This window comes from Gopherus flavomarginatus, chromosome 9 (assembly GCF_025201925.1).
Source record: "Gopherus flavomarginatus isolate rGopFla2 chromosome 9, rGopFla2.mat.asm, whole genome shotgun sequence".
In the NCBI taxonomy this organism is placed as follows: Eukaryota; Metazoa; Chordata; order Testudines; family Testudinidae; genus Gopherus; species Gopherus flavomarginatus.
Window position 1 is genome coordinate 75,862,273 of NC_066625.1, and position 22,859 is coordinate 75,885,131.

Consider the following 22,859-nt stretch of genomic DNA (forward strand, 5'->3'; position numbering starts at 1 on the left):
AATTAACATGGTCTTTTTTGAGACAAAGGCACAGATAAAGAATTCTGTTTTCTAGTTTGTCCCTTTTCTTGCTGCTGCTGGAGGAGAGAGGAAATGCAATGCAATGCTGGCTTCTGAAATGTAATTAAATTAGGAAATAAATTACAGGTGTTTACCGTGTTGTTGTTGGGTTTTGCTCTGTTTTTTGTTTCTGGGGGTAAAATATAGTGCTTCCCCAGTCTGAAGTTGATACCCATACTTAATTTGCTTAATTGCTTAATTGCTTAATCGGCATTTGCTTAAATTCAGTACACTTCTGACATTGGCCATATGAAATAATTAGTCAAGTAGTGGACTACTGTTGGTTGATTGTACAATGATGTTTTGTGTTGTCCAATAACACCTATTCCTTACTTTATCTGAATGACTTAGTCTGTTCTTGGAAAAAATTAAAAATAGCATGTTACAAAAACTAAGGTATTGTGATAACCTTTAAAGCCCCAATCCTGCAAACATTGAGGTACATAAGTTTGCATGTGAGCAGTTCTATGGAACTCTGAATGTGGGAAAGTTACATACAGGACCGGCACTAGGGGTTTGAGCGCCCTAGGCACACGGCCATTTCGCCGCCCCACGTGCTGGTCCCCCGGCTCTGCAGTCCTGCCTGCGGATGGTCGGCTGCTCCCGCGGCTCCGGTGGAGCTGCCGCAGTTGTGTCAGTGGGAGGTCCACCACAGCCACGCGAGCAGCCGACTGTCCGCAGGCACGACTGCGGCAGCTCCACCGGAGCCGCCTGCTGCCCCCTCCGGCAAAGTGGTGCCCCCTAATAATGCTGGCACCCTAGGCGATTGCCTAAGCCGCCTAAATGCAAGCGCTGGCCCTGGTTACATACATACATGTAAGTTTTTTGTGAGTAAATCGTAAGTGGCCTTCCCCTAGCCCCAACAAATAAATAAATAAACAAAAAGAGAACATGCAGAAAGATTTTATACAGAAACATCAAATGTACTTTTTTTTTGGCAAAGGAATCCCAAATAAGGACTTAATCTAGATTTAACTAAGCAACTGTTTCAGATTTTTGATGTAACCAGTGATTATTGAAAATGTTTTGAATTTTGCATGTTAGTGTGTTCTTTAATATTGGTAAATATTTTATGTTATTGATAAAGTAATTTTTCTCAAACAGTAGAATGGACTACAGAATACCCATGACTTCCTGGACACCATCAAATGAAGGTGCTCATTGATTTTGTTTTCATATTTACTGTATTGCTCCGTGGTTCTTTCCTTGAGATAAATATTATTGAATCTTCTGCTTTACTTTAGACTGATCTCCGTTCTACATGATTTGAATCAAAATCTTCATTTGATCTTCTAGCAATGAGAAAGTTAACCCATTCACCTCATTATGAGGTCTCAGCAGCACATACCTTCTATATAAATTGTTGACAGATGGGTTCCAGTTGTGGTCACCCGTGCAAACAGGGTTAACTAAGTGACAGATACATGAATTCATTTTGAATTTTTTAGCCATAGCTTAACACTTGTCAGCTTCAAAGTATACACTGTTGGGAAATTAGTGTCCAATAATGCGATATAGCAATTGTAAGTCTGCAAAGAAAACAGATTGTCTAATTTTTCCATAGGTAGGGTTAACTGTCTGGACAGCTGAGAGTCAAGCCTTCAGGACACGCTGCTTTATTTGATTGGTCTCAGTCTTGATCTGGCACATGAAAGGAAATGTGAGGAAGTTTCAAGCACAGATCATTCTGCAAGTCCAAAGATTAGGGTGAGGTCAAGTTCACTTGCATTTTCACAGTGTCTCATTACAAGTATAAAACAAAGTAGCATGTAAGCAACATGAGGTTTATTATAGCAATACTTTAACTTTCAGGAGATTCACATTGCTGGAATATTCTAATTTTCTGTTTATTAGCATCAAAGAAACCTACAATAGTAAAGAAATAGGGGGAAATAATAATTTTGTATGTTTTCAATGTGATTTTCCCCCTCTACCTCTGAGATGCAACTTATGCATACTTTACCAGTATTGTATGTGACTATAAAATAGGCTTAACATTTAGTAAGGAGTATGTAATTTATTCATGTTACATTAATTCAGTCCATAACATGATTGTAAATAACCTCTTCTTGTAGTATCTTCTAAACCTAAAATACCAAGGCTATAGCAGGAGTCTGTGGGGTAGGGAATGTTGAATTTTCAGTGGTGTCCACCGTAGGTATGAAACTTGATGGGTACAGTGTGCAATGCTTAATGAGCCTTTTCTTTTTTGCTTTGCTTTGGGCTCAGGATTCATATAAAGTAGAAACTCAAAGGGCAAGTGTGGGGGTGGAGTAAGATACGGGCTTAGGCATAGTCCCCACAGTGAGCTCAATGAATCTGAAGTCCCAGTGGGTATGTCTGCAGTGCCATTAAAAACCTGCAGCTAGCCCATGCCAGCTGACTCAGGCTTGTGGGGCTCAGGCTAAGGGGCTGTTTAACTGTAGTGTAGATGTTCGGGCTTGGGTTGCAGGCCAAGCCCTGTGATCCTCCCACCCTTACAGCATCCTAGAACCTGGGCTGCAGCCTGAGCCTAAATTTCTACACTGCAATTAAACAGTCCCTTAGCCCAAGTCAGTTGGCATGGGTCAGCTGTGGGTGTCTAATTGCAGTGTAGACATACCCATAGACACCTATTCCCTTATTCTGAAGGGTGCATAGCAAAAAGGATGTGATAAATTAAATGTGTGGGAGATATGGCCTTATGTGCTACCCTCAGTACACCGAGTAGATGGGATACACTCTCCTCTTTGGCCTTAACAGCTGTAATTAGGCAAGAGTAATTATGTGGGTACACAATAGCCTGTTTATCTGCATGGAACTGAGTTTCCCCTAAGCGCTCTGTAACTTCTTATCTTGTACTTCAAGGCTTTGATCCAGTGCCAACAGAAGCCAATGGGAGCCTTGCCACTGACATGGAAGGACATATGCATGACATTCCATACCTGTACTCTGCAGTACCAAGCCCCAGGTATTGCATGATTTCCTCTTTAAGCCATACATCGGGCCAAGGTTTACTTTAAACTCAATCCACGCTCACCCAAAGGTTCACAAACTGCAACAAACCTGTTGGTTAGGGATGGGCTCTTACTTAACAGCCAGTCCCCCTCCTCCCTACTCTCTGCACTGTGGGAAAATCCAGATTCCATTGTGAGGGCCAGATCCTCACTTTGTGTAAACTGCCTTCCTCCCATTGAATTCTTGACCTGAGTTTTGCATTAACCATGTTTTAAAAAAATTAGTTGACATTTTAAATGTGTGCATTGGCATTCAGCAATGCTCTATGAATACTTGTTTTTCCTAAGGGTGAGTTGCTGTTTAACTGAGCTCATCATTAGGCCTCTCTTTAAAATTAGTTGGCTAATTTAACCACAGGCCTGTGTGTAAACATGGTTCTCTTTTTTTCCCAGTACAATATTATGAATGAGCAATATCTGCGTGTTTGTGTATAATAAATGTGTATAATAAATGTGTATAATAAATATAATTATGCTTCTTTTCCTTATCATATAAAAACACATCACAGATAAGTTGCTCAATTAAAAAGGGCTTGATTTTTGCAAAATAGAAATGCAGAGCACATGTGGCCAGTTCCCTGCCCTATGTTATACCTATGGAACCCCGCTAAGGACAATGGATTAACTTTTTGAATTCTTCATGTACAAATGTGCATGTGAGTAATTACCATGACCATGCGTGCAATTATAGGAAATGTCATGCAAATACACCTACGTGGTAAAGGTGTACATACACTTACTGCAGTTGTGCATATAACTGCAGTACAAATGATGAAGATGCAAAATTTTACAAATCTTAACCTATTTTGTTTAGTAGTGATGTATAGCCAAGAAAAATGTTTTAAGCTTCCTCAGACATTTTAACCATGGCCAACTTTTTATTTACTATTCCCTGAGACCTTGGAATATAAGTAATGCAATTAGACTGGATGAAACATCATTTTTGGGGGTCTTGGAAGGTCATGATTCTAACATTGGAAGTTGTCCCTAAGCTTTTACATTTCTGACTTTAGCCTGAAATTAACATGATGTCTAGCCCGAGATTTGGGAAATGGAATAATAGTTGGCCCTTTATCATTGAGATATTGATCATAAATGCCTCTGAAAATTTAAGAATATAGTTTTGGACTATCCTAATAGCTACCATTCAAATTAATCCACCATTCTAATCACAAAAATAGGATTCAGCATGTTATGTATAAAACCATAATAACGGACATTTTTCTAAATTCTCTTTGGATCTCTGTACACAGCAGGCAGTTATGATGATGAAAATGCAATGCTTAAAGTGAAATAAGTGTGAATATTATGTTGCGGTGGAATACGGAAACATTAAAGAACAGAACATTGATCTCCTGTTAATAATCATCTGCTCTTATTTTTATTTTAGTAAATTGTTTTATTCCTGACTTTTTTTACATAAACGTTCAGAAGGGAATGTTTAAAAAACAGAAGGGCCCAACCATGTGAGATACTGATCACCCTTTCTGACTGCGGGGGGAGTTGAGGACCTCAAGGGACTAAACCCTAAGTGCAAATCTCTCATGTGGTTTTGGAGGATGATTTTATGGGGAGAAATGTAGGCGAACATAGCTCTTTCATTTAACAGCAACAGCTTTTCTATCTATTCATTCTTCTAGGATGGTATTGATCTATGATAGCGATAGTAGGTATTCTATGCCTTTCTTTTTTATGTTGCTCTCATCATATTAGTCCTATCTTCATACTTGACTTGTCCACACAAAGCTGACCTCTCTACCCAATTTATCTGGGCTGTCTATCGTCTATATCCAATCAACACTGAACAAGTCCATTCGAATGGGATAAGATCAGTTAGTTTGGGATACTTCTTCAGTCTCCTTCCTGATGGTATATATAATACAAGAAAACATCAGAATTCTAATTTAAACATCAATCTGCAAAATGGCACATGCTATGTAAACCAACTTCCCCAGAGAACAGGGCGACCCCTTATACTGTATGTTAGTTTTCTACAGTGGTTCAGCTTGAAATTGTTCTTCTCCATTGTTGGTCTCTGGTCAATTCGTATGTTCTCCTTCCTTTCCATTTCACTCATAGAATAGTGAATATTTTCCTAACCTGTGCCACTCAGATTTCAACTTTGCCTCCTTATGCCATTGCTGTTAGAACATTGGTGCACAAAATGTATTTTTAAGGAGAGGCAATTTTCCTCTTCATGACAGTGTCTAATCTTCCAAAGGCTCTCCATCAAAACTTTAGTCATGTCTTCAACTCAGCTTTGTGTTTGGGAATAACAAATCAGTCGGACTACACTCTAACTCTTTCTCCATTTTCTGCGGTTGTTTCTTACTCTACATTTGCATTAACCATGATTTTGATCTTTGCTGTCTATCTTCTTGAAGCTTCACTGAGAAATTCCTGACTCATACCTATGCGAACTGCTTGACCACCAAGTTTTCTTGTTAAAAGCTTTTTATTTCAAAGATGGTAAATAATGCAGTTTAGCTACTGTTGTTATACATAAATGTAAATAGTTAGGACCTAATTCATTTCTCAGTTACATCAATGTAAAATCTGGAATAACTCAATTTATACTCCAAATTTACACCAGTGTAACTGAACAGAATTTCAGCTTTTTAGAACACAACATCAGGCTATTATCTGTTTGTGTAGTCTAGGATATCTCCTCTTCTAGTTCTCAGTTATAATACAGCAAAAGATGTTTTATCTGGCACGTTGGGGGAATTGGTGGTGCTGGTAAGTGAAAAATGCTGGTTAACTAAGGGGGAGGGAGTTTTGGTGTGGGAGGGGGTGTGGAGCTGGGGCGCGAGAGGGAGTGTGGGGCGCAGGCTCTGGAAGGGAGCTTGGGTGTGGGAAGGGGCTCAGGGCAGGGGGTTGGGACACAGGAGGGATTTTGGGGTGCTGGATCCAGGGGGCACTCACCTCAGTCGGATCCCTCCTAGGTGGAGGCGCGGCAGGCAGCTCTGTGCACTGCCCTAGCCCTGAGCACTAGCTCCACAGCTCCCATTGGCAGGGAACTGCAGCCAATGGGAAGTGCAGAGGTGGCACCCTATGGGTGGAGGCAGCACTCGGGGCAGAGTGGGGGCAGCGCACAGAGCTGCCTGCTACTCCTCCACCTAGGAGCAGCCTGGAGAGGCCGACACTTGGGAGAAGCCACCCCAGGTGAGCGCCTCCCAGATCTGGCACCCTGAGCCTCCTCCCATGCCCCAACTCCTTGCCAGAAGCCTGCTCCTGCACCCAAACTCCCTCACTCTTAGTTAACAAGCATTTTTCACTTACTGGCACCCCCCCATTCTCCCAACATGCTGGATTAAACAGCTTTTGCTGTAGAATTGGAAAAGGTACAGAGAAGGGCAATAAAAATTATTAGGGGTATGGAACAGCTTCCATAAGAGAAGAAATTTTAAAAAATGGGACAGTTCAGCTTGGAGAAGAGACGACTAATGGGGGATATGATAGAGGTCTTTACTGTCATGAATGGTGTGGAGAAAGTAAATAAGTGTTATTTACTCCTTCCTAAAACACAAGAACCACAGGTCACCAAATGGAATTAATGGGCAGCAGGTTTAAAACAAACATGAGAGAATATTTCTTCACACAATGCACAGTCAACCTGTGGAACTCATTGCCAGGGGATGTTGTAAAGGCCAAAGGGATAACCGGGTTCGAAAAAGAATTTAGATAAGTTCATGAAGGATATTGGAGAATAAGTTCAATAGCTATCAGCCAAGATCTGGGATTCAACCCAAGGCTCTGGGTGTCCCTAATCCTCTGATTGCCAGAAGCTGGGACTGGATGACGAGGAATGGATCACTCAATTAAATTGTCTGGTTCAGTTCGTTCCTTCTGGTACCGGTCTCTGTAGGAAGAGAGGATACTAGGCTAGATGGACTATTGGTCTTGCCTATCCTGACCATTCTTATGTACATCTCTATGACTTCTACAGATGAGTCTTTTAAAGGAGGTCATGGGTTTCCCACTTGGCCTGTTGAATATACATGATCCTGGACCATTGGTTTGGCCCAGTACAGCTGTTCTTATGTTCAATATTTAAAATTTAAAGAATGATAGAAGTTACTTAAAATTCTTTCCCATTTTAATGCCATTTAAATATTTTTTTCTCAGCTGGCTTGCAAGGTATTTTGCTCAAGGCATAAGCCAAAACTATATTTTCTGTAGCGTACAGAAATATATACATTAGTTAAGATCACAGACGCTGACTTTCTGATTTCCCCAGGGGTGCTCAACCACTGCTCCACCGCAACCCTGCCCTCACTCCACCTCTTCCCCCAAGGCTCCACCCCCATCTCACCTCTTCCCACCCCCATTCTGCCCCCTTCCCCCACCTCTTCCCATCCCATTCCACCCCAGCCCCTCCCTTGAGCACATCTTGCCCTTGCTCCACCTCTTCCTGTCCCGCCAATCCCCCCACCAGCGCCTCCTGCCTGCTGCTGAGCACCTCCAGAGTCGGTGCCTATGGTTAAGATGCACTTTATGTATAACAGTGAGACCTATTAAATATACATGTTGAAAACTAATATTCAGAATCTTTATTACTAGCTACGTCAGCCAAACTCCTGTAGTTTGTGGATAGATTTCATATACAAACAGATTCTTGAGCCATTTTTAATGTGCAGAGCTAATCAAATGATAACTTTTGCAATTGAGAGAAATATTAAGAGACTCTTCCTTAACAACAGCACCAACCTTTACGTTTCACTAGGTCTGATTCTCGTTTACTGACATTATATAGAGAGCTCTGCGGGGATACAAATTTATATACACGGATGCAGATATCCATGGATATAAATCGGTATCTACGGAATTGCAGGGCTATCCCGGGAACCACAGTGGTGAAAGGAGCAGAACATGAGGCTGCTGCTCCCAGGATCAAACGCCTGCACCAGCAACTCCTCCGGCATGGCATGGCTGTACTACCCCCAGCCCCACCCCCAGCCCTGTCCCCTGGTGCATCTGTACACACCCTAGACAGGAGATGCAGACAGGTGCATGGAAGGGATGGAGTGGGACTAGGGGTAGTACAGCTGCACGGGAGGAGATGCCAGTGCGGGGCGCTGGCTTCTGGGAGTGGCACCCCACGTTCTGCTCCTTTCACTGCTCTGGTTCCCAGGAGAGCCCTGCAGTTCCACAGATACTGATTTATATCCGCGGATATACATTTGTATCCGCACAGGACTCTGAGTATATCTCTGTTTTAGCATAGAATATAATTAATGTTGTGCTGTGGGGTAGTGGTTTAGCTATGTAAGATATGTAAACTCCATACTGCTTGAAGTCTTTTGTGTATTCCCTCTGGTTTTACAAATACAGTTTTCCAGAATTCTAGCTATTTCTATTTGAAACACTATTCTTTAAAGGTTTATATTGCTGTTTGCATTTAGGTGATCCCATGAGGGCTGCCTCACCTTTGGTTCCTCCTAGGATTCTCCTAGACCACTTAAAAGAGTTTACTGGGGCACTTTGCTCTGGATGAAGACTAGTTAGGCTGAAATGTGGGATTTTAGGAGGTGTGCTCATTTCACTTTGCCATTGTTGCTGGATCATAGGAATGGAACCAACAACATGAGACGAGAGGAGATATAGTTTGAATGCATGGCCCTGCACTTCTGATCTAATCCTAGTGTTGGTAGCTGATATATTTTTCTATAATAGCGTTAGACAGGGAAGTCTTGTATGAGGCAAAATATGGATTTGTGTTTCAGTGCCATTTTCTGTGACTCTAAAGGAATCTAAATGGGGGTGTGTCACCTTATACAGGCCCTTCAGCATGAGAGTTGGACCATCTTAGACTGTTTTACATTCAGACTTATACATCCACTTACTGTGGTTACTTTCACCTGCCTGAGAGAGTGACACTCACACAAGCTTGTCTCTTCCACCAACAGAAGTTGGTCCAGTAAAAGGTATTATGTCACCTATCTTGTCTCTTTCCTATCCTAGGACCAACATGGCTACAACAATGCTACAAACATCCACTTACCGACACATTCTTAACACTATTTATCTATCACTTCTGAGTGTGGTTTGGATAGTTCTTTTAACACATGGCAGCCAAAACAAGTGAGCAAGCCTCATTAATAAACATATATAAAAGTTGTATTATGTATCAAAACACTATACCGGATGTGAGAACTGGTTTTAGTGCATTCTTGTACTTCATAACTACAAGGAGTATAAATATAGCATACTTAGGATTGCAGGGGTTACACTATTAGGTGAGTTTCACCGCATCTTTCAAGCCCTCTGCCTGAGTCTCTCAAGCCCTCTGGTCATCTCTTGACCCTTCTAACTGCATTTTTAAGCTCAATGGACTGTGCATCTAAGCCCAGGTCTACACCGGGGGGGATGGGGGGGTTGACTTAAGATACGCAACTTCAGCTACGTGAATAGCATAGCTGAAATCGGAGTCTCTTAGGTTGACTTACCTGGCCATGAGGACAGTGGCAAGTCGACTGCTGCAGCTCCCTCATTGACTCAGCTTCCACCTCTCACGAGCTGGAGTTCCGGAGTCAACGGGGAGCACAATCGGGGATCAATTTTATCACGTCTACACTAGACACGATAAATTGACCCCCAAGAGATCGATCACTACCCGCCGATAGTGAAGATCTGCCCTCAGTCTCTGCTAATACCCATTATTCGGGTGTCGTCCCTCACCCCCTCTGGCACAATGACACTCAGAACTAGCCTAACAGACAAATGATGAGCAAGGAATTGTACATAATGGGCAGGACTGAGGGAGAAATCTGGGGGTGGAGGGAAGGGGGTGTTGGATAGTAGTTCTAAGGCAACAGAGTAAATGTCTAGCCAGACAGTCCAGAACCACTTTGTTACATTACTCTGCTTCATACCCTGCATGTCAGGTTAGAATTGTGTCAGGGATGGGTCCTGAAAGACTAAGAAGGAGACCAGGTATCTCTTATGATAAAAGGACACATCAGAGTGTGCTGCCCACCCTAAGCTCCAGGTCCTGGCAGCTAAGTTCTAACACTTTATACCCATGTATAAGTGAAATAATGGAGAATATCTCTAACATTTTTGCTGCTTTTTTTTATTTACTTTGGCTTAAATTATTCTGAATATACTATAGATCCTAGTGCCCTCTCTGATCTTAAAACACGTACCATCTCAGCATGCCTGTCACTTCAGCCCAAACTCTACACACTCTGATAGCAGATTATTTGAAGATATGCAAAAGCATTTGAGGACAGAGACTTTTTTCTTCTAATCAGCATTAAAGCTTTTAAGTCTTCAGCACCTGCTCTGATCAGAAGACAGTATCTTATATGGAAAGACTGTCTCTTTTTTCATTTTAAAAAAACGCAGCTTTTCCTCCACTGCTGGAACTGAGAGTCTGAACCAACGGGAAAGACTCTCACCGACTTCAAGAGCAGATGCGATGGAACATTTTTTATAGTTGGGGTGCTGAGAGCCATTGAACCAAACTATAAACCCTGGATAGAATGGAAACCACTTCAAGCCATGGGGTTTAGCAGCACCCCCCACGCCCTTAGTTCTAGCACCAATGTTCAAGAGGCTTTGGATTAACCTTTAAGTTAGCATGTTCTTTGTCCAGCAGAATTTAGACAGCTTACATTGAAGCAGAGAGAATTCTGCAAGATGCTACCTGGTCTTAAGAGCTATAAGATCTAGATATACCAATTTAAAATGAACTGTTGAGAAAAAGCTACTGACAGGACATATTAAGTATTAAATTATATTTATATAAGGCCTTTCATTTGATAGGATCTCAAAATCACCTCAAAAATTTAGTAAATCAAATTTAGTTTGTGCATCTAGTTTATAGAGATCTACAGTGGGTGGGTGTGTAATACATCCTGGATGTTTATTAAAGAGCTGCAGAGAATGTGGATAAGTTCACTCATGTAAATGCCGCCCTCCGTGGGATGGAAAGCAACTACTATTAAACAGCACGTACCAGTGCTACACAACAGTTTAAGGCATTGTTGAAGACCTCTGTATCTAAACTGAACTAAAAGGAAGTTGTACATAAGCAGAAATATTTCCCTTTTTAAAAATGTACAGTAATTAAGTTTTCTAAAGTCATCTGAAATAAAAGTAGTATAGTTTAATTAATAAAAATGATTTTAGTAATAAAATCTTGCACATCTTTGTCCTTGTCTACTGATGTATCCCAAAGCATCCAGAATGATCCTTATTTTTATCACAACAAAAATGTACAACAAAATGGGGATAAAAATTAGTTTTCACTCCAGTACTAACTTTTCTAGTAACTGGCCCAGATTAGTGCCTGCTTAATAAAGTCTTCATGCTTATGTTTTAAACATTGAATACTGTATATCCCGCAGACCAAGAGATGTGCAACTACAAATAAAAATTCTATACTGACAGAATTATTTGTTGTTAATTTTAGATGTGTCTCTGCAGTGATGGGATTATCAACATACTGACAAAGGATATTTATAGTGCTTTTGAGGACCACTCTCTTTTCCAGCTCTCTAGTGCCATCTTCAGTTTGTTCTATATTCCAGTAGCAAATTTTCACTAGTTGCGGCATAATGCATACACAAGCAATGGAAAGATAGTCCTCTCTGGCTGGCAAGGTGAAGAGAAACACAATTACTTAGCCTAATCAAGACTATACAAACTACAAAGAACTTTAGAAGGTGTTGATTGTACAACGGGATGTTAGATTAAATATGTTGTAGACAAGTACAGTGTAGCATGTGTGAGCAGGAGCAACTTGAACTCCTGGCACACAATAATGAGTTCTAAATAAAATGTAACAATCGGCAACTCTGTGGACTGATCAGTGAAAACATCTGCTACATTGGCAGTAATGGTCACAAAAGCAGACAAGATTTTAGGATACATGAAAAAAGGCTAATGCATTGAAAATACCATAATTCCATTATACAAATAAATTGATGCCACATGACTGCATAAATGTCCTTCATGGAGCTTTTACCCCTTTCTCTGAAGCAACTGGTACCTACCACTGTTGGAGAAAAGCGTAGCTCATTGGACTGATTAGGCATTGCAATTCCTATGCTCCTAATTATTTATTAAATAAAATCCATGCATTTCAAAGACACTTGTGGAATATGACTGCAGAAGCCATGGTGCCTGATGTATTACAACCATGCATTCAATATTTAAGCTGAAGCTTATATGAGTATTTTTAAAATAACCACCTCCTCCTCTCCCCAATTTTCCAAATTTCTGTTGATAGAATTTTAGCTTAGAATTGTTCTCTCTTCCTTTTCCTTTCTATTGTTTTATTTCATGCTCTCTTACAGAAATGTTCCGTCACTATTCAGTGCTCAATAGATTTTGTGAGTAATCCATTCCCTGGGCAGCAGTAATATGATTATAAGGCCATCATTACCACTAAAATGATCAATGATATCTTCCCCTATCCTTAACTGTCAGAGATATATTACAAAGATCTTACTGATGCTATGCCTCTAATAAAAATTCTCGGACTGAAACCCACTTGATATTATGGCAATCTCCACTAAAGAAGCAAAGTACAATATGGAATGCATATGGAATGCTGTCTTCCCATATTTATGTATAATAAAATGGCAACTTCTAGTGGTTCTCTTTTCCCCTCCCCACATCTTTTGGAGTGGTTTGTAGCACTAGCCTTGTGCTGTAAAGGTTCATCACAGGGCTTATGTTGTCCCCCCACCTCTGCACATCCCAGATGGGCTGTTCACTTCCTAGCCTGAGATGAGTTTCTCCAGACGAAGATGTTAATTTTGTAATACACTGGAATCTGTTAGCTCATCTGATTGTTGGTGAGCAATGATCTAGCATAGAAATGCATTGTACGTGCCCATTAAATCCGCATTCAGCATTGGTGCAGGTGACCTTTTCAAATGACATTCTCAGAAGTGGTCATCTCTGGAAGGGGATATATCGGGGTTTGAGATCACAGCACTGCCTTCTGTGTGTAATTCCAGACAGTATCACATCTGGGTGCAGGGGAATTCTTTTGGAAATGACATGGTGCTGCCCTCCAAGTTCACAATAGTAACCTTTCCACATACATACCAATCTCTGAGTATAACACAGTTTGTCAAACAAGTTCATTTAATCTCATCCTCTGTTCTTGGTGCCAATTTGTGTGCCTGAAGGAATGGTTTTTTGTTTCTTTCCAAAAAACATTCAGTGATTTTTGAAGATTACTTTGGTGTTACAGTTGGGGCCAGTTTGTTTTTACTTGGTTTACATTCCCCAATAACTATTAGCAGAAATTCATATGGATACTATAAATCATTTCCAGATAGTCTGTAGGTTGCTTGTTATTGCAAACTTATGTGTATCAAGGAACCATTACACTATTTAAACTGTGCAGTGTAGCTAAGCAAATAAGGGAAGAGATGGGTGGTGTCAAACAGGCATCATTGTATTGTCTGGGGCCTTGCCTACAAAGGCACTTTACAGCGCTGCAACTTTCTTGCTCAGGGGTGTGAAAAAACACCCCCTTGAGCGCAGCAAGTTACAGCACTGTAAAGCGCCAGTGTAAACAGTGCCCCAGCGCTGGGAGCGTGGCTCCTAGCGCTGTAAGCTAATCCCCTCGGGGAGGTGGAATACCTGCAGCACTGGGAGAGCTCTCTCCCAGCGCTGGTTCCGCGACCACACTCACACTTCAAAGCATTGCTGCGGGAGCACTCCCGCGGCAGTGCTTTGGAGTTTCACGTGTAGCCAAGCCCTGGGAACCTAGAAAGAAGGAGCAAAAGGAGAGAGCCACTTTCTGTGCACCATTTCCTGGCCATTTTCCAGTTGGAGTTAATGCTAACTGTGTCATTGCCAGCAGGTGGACAGGGCAAAGGTGAGGCAACAGTTAATAGAAGTCAAATTGCCAGGGTTAGAGATGTATAGGGAGTAGGTATAAGGAGATCTGTAGGATTTCCCTGGAATTTCAGGACATTGTGTGGTTGGAAATCCACAACCCCCATCTCTTCCGTAGGCCTGCAAACTTTTTTATTTTTGAAAGGATGATGCCTCTGTGTAGTTCACCACAAGTTTACCAAATCACTTTCCCCTCTCGTGATTTTTTTTTCCATGTGAGGGATCATGGAATCATAAAATATAGAGTGGGGAGGGACCTCCAGAGGTTATCTAGACCAACACCTGCACTGAAGCAGGACCAAGTAAGCCTGCACCATCGCTGATTTGTGTTTGTCTAACCTGTTCTTAAAAACCTCCAATTGTGGAAATACTCCAGCTGAGGCCTCACCAATGCCGAGTAGAATGGACCAATTACTTCCCGTGTCTTACATATGATACTTCTGGTTAACGCCCCAGAAAAATATTTGGCTTTTTTGCAACTGCATCATACTGTTGGCTCATATTCAATTTGTAATCTACTCAGATCCTTTAGCTCGTAGAAATTAGGAATGAGGAAAGACCCATTACATGTTGTAGGCCACTCTTTGCCAGTTCAGGGTTATTCCCTTAAGTATATTCCCTAGGTCAGGTGGGACATACACTACTTCCTTGAAAAGAAGCATCTTTAGAATTCATATAGATGTACATAAGAACAGCTATACTGGGTCAGACCAATGGCCCATCTAGCACAGTATCCTGTCTTCAAACAGTGACCAGTGCCAGATGCTTCAGAGGGAATGAACAGAACAGGCAATTATCAAGTGATCCATCCCTGGTCGTCCACTCCCAGCTTCTGGAAGTTAGAGGCTTAGGACACCCAGAGCATGGGGTTGCATCTTTGACCATCTTGGTTAATAGCCATTGGTGGACCTATCCTCTAATTCTTTTTTGAACTGTTATTCTTTTGGCCTTCACAAAATCCTGTGGCATGAGTTATACAGGTTGAGTGCATGGTGTGAAGTAGGAGCTATTTACCTCTCTCCATTCTGAAAACTGATCCTTTGTTCCTACCTTTTGTTTCCTATCTTTTAACCAGCTAACTGATCCTTCTCTCTTAACCCATGACTGCTTACTTTGCTTAAGAGCCTTTGATGAAGGACTGTGTCAAAGATTTTCTGAAAGTCCAAGTACACTGTATCCTCTTGATCACCCTCGTCCACATGTTTGTTGACCCCCGTCAAAGAATTCTAATAAATTGGTGAGGCATGATTTTCCTTTACAAAAGCCATGTTGACTCTTCCCCCAACAAATCATGTTCATCTATGTGTGTGATAATTCTGTTCTTCACTATAGTTTCAACCAATTTGCCTGATAGTGAAGTTAGGCTTACTGGTCTATGATTGCCAGGATCTCCTCTGGAGCCTTTTTAAAACATTGGCACCATATTAGTTATCCTCTAGTCGTCTGGTAGAGAATCTGATTTGAATGATAGGTTACATACCACAATCAGTAGTGCTACAATTTCATATTTAAATGCCTTCACAACTCTTGGATGAATACCATCTGGTCCTCATGACTTATTACTGTTTAATTTATCAATTTGTTCCAAATTTATCAATTTGTTCAGGTTCTAGTGACACCTGAATCTGGGACAGGGCCTTAGATTTGTCACCTAAAAAGAATGGCTCAAGTGTGGGAATTGCATCCCCTGCGGTGCAAAGAACTCATTTAGTTTCTCCTCAATGGCCTTGTCCTCCTCGAGTGCTCCCTTTAGCATCTCAATCGTCCAGTGACCCTACTGATTTTTTGGCAGGCTTCCTTCTTCTGATCTACTTTAAAAAAAATTGCTGTTAGGTTTTGTGTCTTTTGCTTTTCAAATTTTTTTTTGGCCTGCCTAATTATACTTTTACATTTCACTTGCCAGAGTTCATGCTCCTTTTTATTTTCCTCACTAGGATTTGACTTCCAATTTTTAAAGGATGCCTTTTTGCCTCTAACCACCTCTTTTATTCTGTTGTTTAGCTATGTTTTCTGGTCCTCTAACTGCACTTTTTTTTTTTTTAATTTGGAGTATACATTTAATTGGAGCCTCTACTATGTTCTTTTTTAAAAGTTTCCCTGTGGCTTGTAGGCATTTCACTCTTGTGGCTACCTTTTAATTTCCATTTAAATGGCTTCTTCATTTTTGTGTAGTTCCCCTTTCTGAAGTTAAATGCTACTGTGGGAAGCTTCTTTGGCATTTTCCCTCCAACAAGGATGTTAAATTTAGTTACGTTATAGTCACTATTACCAAGCAGTTCAGCTATATTCACCTCTTGCACCAGATCCTGTGCTTCACTTAGGACTAAATCAAAAATTGCCTTTCCTCTTGTGGGTTCCAGGACTAGTCTCTCCAAGAAGCAGTCATTAATGGTGTCTAGAAAATTTATCTCTGCATCTCATCCTGAGGTGACATGTACCCCGTCAATATGGGAATAGTTGAAATCTCCCATTTTTAGTGAGTTTTCTATTTTTATAGACTCTCTAATCTCCCAGAGCATTTCACAATCATGATCATGATCTTAGTCAGGTGGTTGGCAGAGGTGCTGGAACTGGAGGTGCAGGGGGTGCTGCCACACTCCCTGGCTTGAAGTGGTTTCCATTATGTATAGGGTTTACAGTTTGGTTCAATGGCTCTCAGCACCCCCACAGCACCCCTTGTGAATGGCAGTATATTCCTACTGCCATGGTTCTCCAATGTTTGTACAGGTGACCCCTTTCACACACCAAGCCTCTGAGTGCGACCCCCCACTTCTAAATGAAAAACTTTTTTTTTACATTTAACACTATTATAAATGCTGGAGGCGAAGTGGAGTTTAGAGGTGGAGGCTGACAGCTTGCGACCCCTCCTCCCACCAACTAATAACCTCCTGACCCTCTGAGGTTTTTTACCCACAAAAGCTTGTGTCCAAATAAATCTGTTAGTCTTTAAGGTGTCACCGGACTCGTTTTTGACCCCCTGTTTGAGAACCTACTCTTATTATCCATGTCCTACTCTTATTATCCACACATGGGAAAAATATGGTATAAATTTATTTTTTGACATGGCCAGAGCCCAATTTTAATTGTCTCTCACAATCAATTTTAAAAAATTGCTCCTAGTGTAAGACCTTGTTAGCCAAGTTTTATCCAAGGCAAGTTTTTAAGCAGCCATATTATACTACCCAGAGAATAGGAGTTTACAATGGAAACATTGACCACTCCCCCGGAACTGATGTGAATGGCATTGCTATAATTTAATTACTCTTTTTTTCCTTTCTGCCACAAGGTGTGAAATGTTAGGTTTATACCTTATGAGAGCACAAGCTATCATAGCACAGTACTGTTTTAATCGGTGGTAAATGAATTCATTCATGATCCAATTACATTCTGAGAGTGTTCGCTTTAACAGGCTGACTACTTTGCTAATTTATCAGCTAATCACTACAAACACATTTGGCCTCAGTTCAGAGCCTGTTGGGCCTGAGTCTCATGCTGGGACTAATAGTACTGAAAAACCTGACATAATTCTGCCTAATGAAATTAATGCAATCCTGACACACACAGCTGGGGACAAGTTGGAACAAATGTTTGTCCAAGGTCATGTGTGTCTCACCGCAACACGCAAGAAAAGTTCAATATTCTTATTAATATTTCATAGTGTCTTTGCCTCATAATTGTAACTAAAAACACAAGACAGGATGGAAAAGTCAATTTTCATACAAACAGAGCAGCGTTGCACTGACTCAGAGGGGTTTTTTTTGTGGGTTTTTTTTGATTGAGTGAGTAAAGCATATTTTCATTGTGATGAATGCAGGCTAGTAGGCATTGTGCTAGGACTGGTATATTTTCCACAGACTGAAGAATGGCTTTGTGGTAAGGCACTGAGCTGTGACTTGAGAAATCTGAGCTCAGTTCCTGGCTGTGGCACAAATTCCCTCTGAGATCTTGGGCAAATCACTTCAGTTTCCAACCTGTAAAGTGGAGATAGATAAAGGATGAGGAAAAGCAGCATATCTGTCTCACTTATTTAAACTGTAAGCTCTTCAGGGCAGGGAATTTTTTACTAGGTGTTTGTTCAGTGCCTAACACAATGGGGTCTTTGTCTCATTTGGGGACGTTGGTTGCTACTGCATTATAAATAATGAATAACCGTGCCAGGCTACGAGAGTGCTATTAACTGAATTAATAAGGATAGCCACTGTAACCGTGTTTGATACAGTCCTATTTATGGGGTACATTTTAAAGGGGTAGGGCTATAGCAAGTGTTTTACATGGGAACATGATACGGTCAATATGAAAACTGGTGTTAAATGTTGGGCTACCCACTCGTCTGCATTCTTTCTGGAGGAACAATAGTGCAAAGCCATATATTTCGAGTTTGATAAGTAGAGCAAAGATGCACACAAAAAAGGAAAGCATGCGTTGGCAAGCCTCAACAATTAAGCCACTAAATTAAACAACTCAACTAACAATATTAGGAATAACAAATTGTTAAAAAGGGAAGTGACGGGATGGATGAGATGTAGCAAACCTGCAGTGTGGTGTTTGAGCAGAGGGCCAAAGGAAGAGTCTTTTAGCCTTTTGTATTGGTGGGAAAAACAGAGCCTGCTCTACAATAGCTGTAGCATATTCATCCTTCTGACCAGTGTGAGTTCTGACTGCCTGCTGCTCCAGGTTGCTGAATCTACCAGTGGCTTAAGAGCTGATCACATTCTTTCTGACCATTTAATTGTTTAAAAGTTTGTCAGGTTCCAAATACTCCTTAGATCTCTAGAAGATGATGAGATGATCAATCAGGAAACTGTGGCCAGCACTAAAATGTGAGAGATTAGACAAGTGCCATGGTAGCAACAGAAAGAGGTAAGCAGATCTGGAAGGTTCCCATTGACTTCAGTGAGCATTGGGTCTGGCCCAAAGGAGAAGGGAAAGCACACTGACATATTTTCTCTCAATGCAGTAGTTATTAAAGGTCCTCTAATATTTGTTTCTTTTCACTGGGGAGTATAAAAGATTGTCAAATTACAAAGATTTATTTTAACAAAAAATGCCTGGAAGCTGTTTTACAAATTTCATGAAAACCAAAGAAATGACCTAGCAGAAATGTATTGATATCACTCTCCATTAATGGAATCTTGCAAGCTACTAATGTGATTACTGTTTTTGTAGCATATTCACTGAAACGGTCACAAATGGGTACACAATAAGATTACAAATGTACATAGCACAATACTGCTAATGCCATCAAGCCTGCTGAGCCACTTAGGAATGTGATTTTGCTTTTCTACACTGTTTAAAACCAGGTAATAACTCAGAATATTAAAAACTAGAGTGACATAGGGAAATTTCTCTGTTACCACATGGGCCATTTGCTATTCATCTCTTGTAAGGTAACTTTTATTCTTAAAGAGAATCCATTTACTTGTACATTGTATAGGCCTCCATCTTTTCACAATTATTATTTACAGTAGTCCGTGCTGAGTGCTTTCTGAACTTTTGGGGTGCATTTGAGGAAACATGGTCCCTGATCCTGCAAGCTCACAATCTAGGGGGGAGGGATAGCTCAGTGGTTTGAGCATTAGCCTGCAAAATCCAGGGTTGTGAGTTCAATCTTTGAGGGGGGCCACTTAGGGATCTGGGGCAAAATCAGTACTTGGTCCTGCTAGTGAAGGCAGGGGGCTAGACTCAATGTCTTTTCAACATCCCTTCCAGTTCTAGGATATCTCCATTAATTTAGTTTAAGGAATTCATGAAATAAGTCACTGAACTTTATTTCATTGTACCAATTTATTAGATGACACCTTATTGTATTAATTAATGTGATTATTGGAACTGGTTGGAACATTTTCAAAGGAATCATTTTTTCATCAGAAAATGCAGGGGTTTTTTCAGAATGGAAATGTTCTACAGGACTGTGTAGATTTTGAGAAAAATTTCAAAAGTTTTGAAATCATTTCAACTTTTTGAATTTGTTTTGATGATATGTTTTGTTTTTATAAGGTAAACATTCCATTTTTACCTTATCATTTTGTTTCATTGTGTCATTTATATTACAATATTTATTTTTTTTTTGTTTTTAATAGTTATAATGTTTGGACATTAAAATGAAACATTTTTGTCTTGTTGTAATGAAATATTTTGATGTCATTGAAACACAACATTTCAATGTTTTCCTAATCAAAAATTTTCAGAATTTTCATTCCATGATAAATTTACAGATTTTGAAATGTTGGCATTTCCTAAAGGTTGGAAATTATTTTCTCTTCAATTCTAGTAATTTTTCTTTCCACCATGTCTATCTTTTCAAGTTATCATACAAGAAATTATATTTATTGTTTTTAAGAATGGGATTTAATACTATACTGATGCCTTCTGTATTATGTTTGTTTAAACAAAATATAGCGAGAGGCTTGAATCATAAGATCAGGTCCAGATTTGTAGCTTTAAAAAGTTTGGGGGTTTTCAAATTAAGGTTTTAGGTTTTGTAGACTCTTCTCTAAAATATAGGATGGAATTGCTAGTAACTTTTTGGATATAATGTTAAATAAATCTTATTTCAAAACCAGGCTATTTTCAAAAAAAGAACATCATCACAGCTGACAATGAGCATTTTTTTCTTCCCCAATAGCTAATTCCTACCCATTCAGATAAACAGAACTAGCAAGACTATCTTCAGTAATGTCAATGATATTAAACAATGTATACAATATTTGTCGACAAGAAAAAAAATAAGGAAATAATTAGCATTAATTGCTTAAGCAATATGATTCTTTATGATGGCTACAATATTTAGGAAATTATATATAGACTAAACAGAGTTTTTATAAACCTCTGGGACACCAGAGGAAAATGATCTCATAAAATGTCATTGGAACTCGTGTCAGCTAAGATCAAATGTAGTATTAGTCCAATATGACTCCTATTGGGTGCATCACATCTTGCCCTTGCAAAGATGTACTTGGTACTCTTAGCTCTTTTCCATTTGTCACTGAGAGACAGCAAGCTTTGTGTCTCTCTTACCTACCCTTTAATCAGGAGGATAGAGGTAGAAGTGGGAGGGATGATTCGGAGAGGGAATAAATGAGAAGAATGTAAAAAATTGGCAGTAGAAGAAATGAATATTCAGAGTAAATAGTTGAATTATATAATGGAGACACAAGAATAATGTATCTATATCTTGTAAATTACTAAAAAAAAAAATCCATCCCATATTGATAAATTGCAGTATCCTAAAGTGAACGGAGTCAGCTGAATTTTCTTATAGCCAAACAGTCCTTGGTCCCTTCTGCATTATCTCACATAGGTTTGCAGTCACAATTTTCTAATTAGACATCTGAACTCTAAATAACCCTACACAACCTTCCTTATTCTAAGGGGCCATCTGCATCATGGCCCCAGAAATCAGTGGCATTTAAACACTGAATCAGGGCCTATAAAACCACTATGTTAGGGAACCAAATTACAGTTCATGTTTACCTGAGAGCTCAATCTTGTGTTATAGATAGTCTCCTTCCTCCCATCCTATTTTAATTTTGACTCATTAATATAGTGTTGGTGTGACCAAAACTGCAGCAGTTCTGGAGATATGGTGAGGTCCCATGTATACAATGTGATAGAAATGTGGTTTAATTATTTTGGGGGACAGCTATGTTTGTAACCGTGGGCCAAGGGGGGTTAACCTACACAGTCTTGTCAGGCAGACTGCAGAGCGCCATCTTCTAATAACTGGTACTATAAAATCTTCCTGTCTTCAGTGATGTTCATCACAGCCCACTTCCAAATGTGTGAAATTGTTGTAATAAAATGCAGACACATGGAAAACGTTTAAAGAGAATGAAGATTAGATGTTTCTCTGATCAGCAGATTCATTCACAATCTTGGTTGTCTTTCATTAGCGCAATTATGTGTGTCAGGGAAGACAATATATCTTCTATAGAAGGGAGCAAAAAGGATGTTGCCAAAATAACCTCCTCATACTGTCTGGTATTTATGGAAATCTGCCAGAAAATAGCTTCTAATGCACATTCTGTAACTATATATGCGCCTAAATTCTTGAGAAGATAATCAGATGTCCCACTATGCCTGGGATAGTCTATGAGATTGCTGACCTTATCACTTTTTTTCAGTAGGGGAGCGAGAGTGGGTAGTGGGAATATGAGGACTCCCACTGATTTCTCCTACAATATAAATTCTCTGCTTTTAATGGAAATCTGCCAGAAAACAGCTCATTCTGTGTAGCCCAAGTTCCTTAAAAGAAGAGCTGAAAATACCAGATGCTCCAATTTATCTTGGTTTTTCTCATAGCTGCTAACATTGGTGTTCCACTTGGTGGAGGTTAAGCCAAATAAGGGCTGGACTGTTCCTCCCTAAATCCACATGCAGATACCATCCCCCCTTACCCCTGATCAAAATGAATAGGCCAGCAGGCAGCACTCTCTGCACTAGATTCCACAGAGAGCCATGCAAGGAAAGAGCGGGGTGTGGTGTCATTAAATGAAGCGCCATCATGGTCCCAGCACATCCCTTCTCACTCCTGACACACCCGCTATTCTGGGAGCTTGGGAGAGGGTGGAGGCAGCCAGTGCAGGGTAGAGCTGACTAGAAAAAGGAATCTGTTTCCATGAAAAAATGTGCAGTTCACAAATGTCCTCCTGAACCAGGATGAAATGTTCCAATGTGAAATATTCCGCAGAGAGGTTTTTAAAGAAAAAAATCTATTTTGGAAGAACTGAAATGCGATTTTTCTGCTTTTGAGATGCCCACCGGGACAGCTGCTGTCATTTAGGAAAAGGGCAAGAACCTGAGTGCCAGAGAGGCAGAGAGCCTGGACACTCAGCCTCCCCTGCAGCTCTGGGAGCTAGAGAACCCAGGTGCCTGGCCTCCCTTCCTCCCCTCACTGTTCTGGGGCTGGAGCACTCAGCCTTCAAAGCCCTCCACAGA

General features: G+C 40.4%; 1 protein-coding gene across 1 annotated transcript in view; it reads left to right on the forward strand.

Annotated features, from left to right (window-relative positions):
* Nucleotides 1–2,929: 2,929 nt before the first annotated feature.
* TMC3 (transmembrane channel like 3) overlaps nt 2,930–22,859 on the forward strand; it is an 88,581-nt gene continuing 68,651 nt past the window's right edge. The window contains exon 1 of the mRNA XM_050967844.1: nt 2,930–3,010. The gene's annotated coding sequence lies outside the window, so the exon portion shown is untranslated. The remainder of the gene's footprint in view (nt 3,011–22,859) is intronic.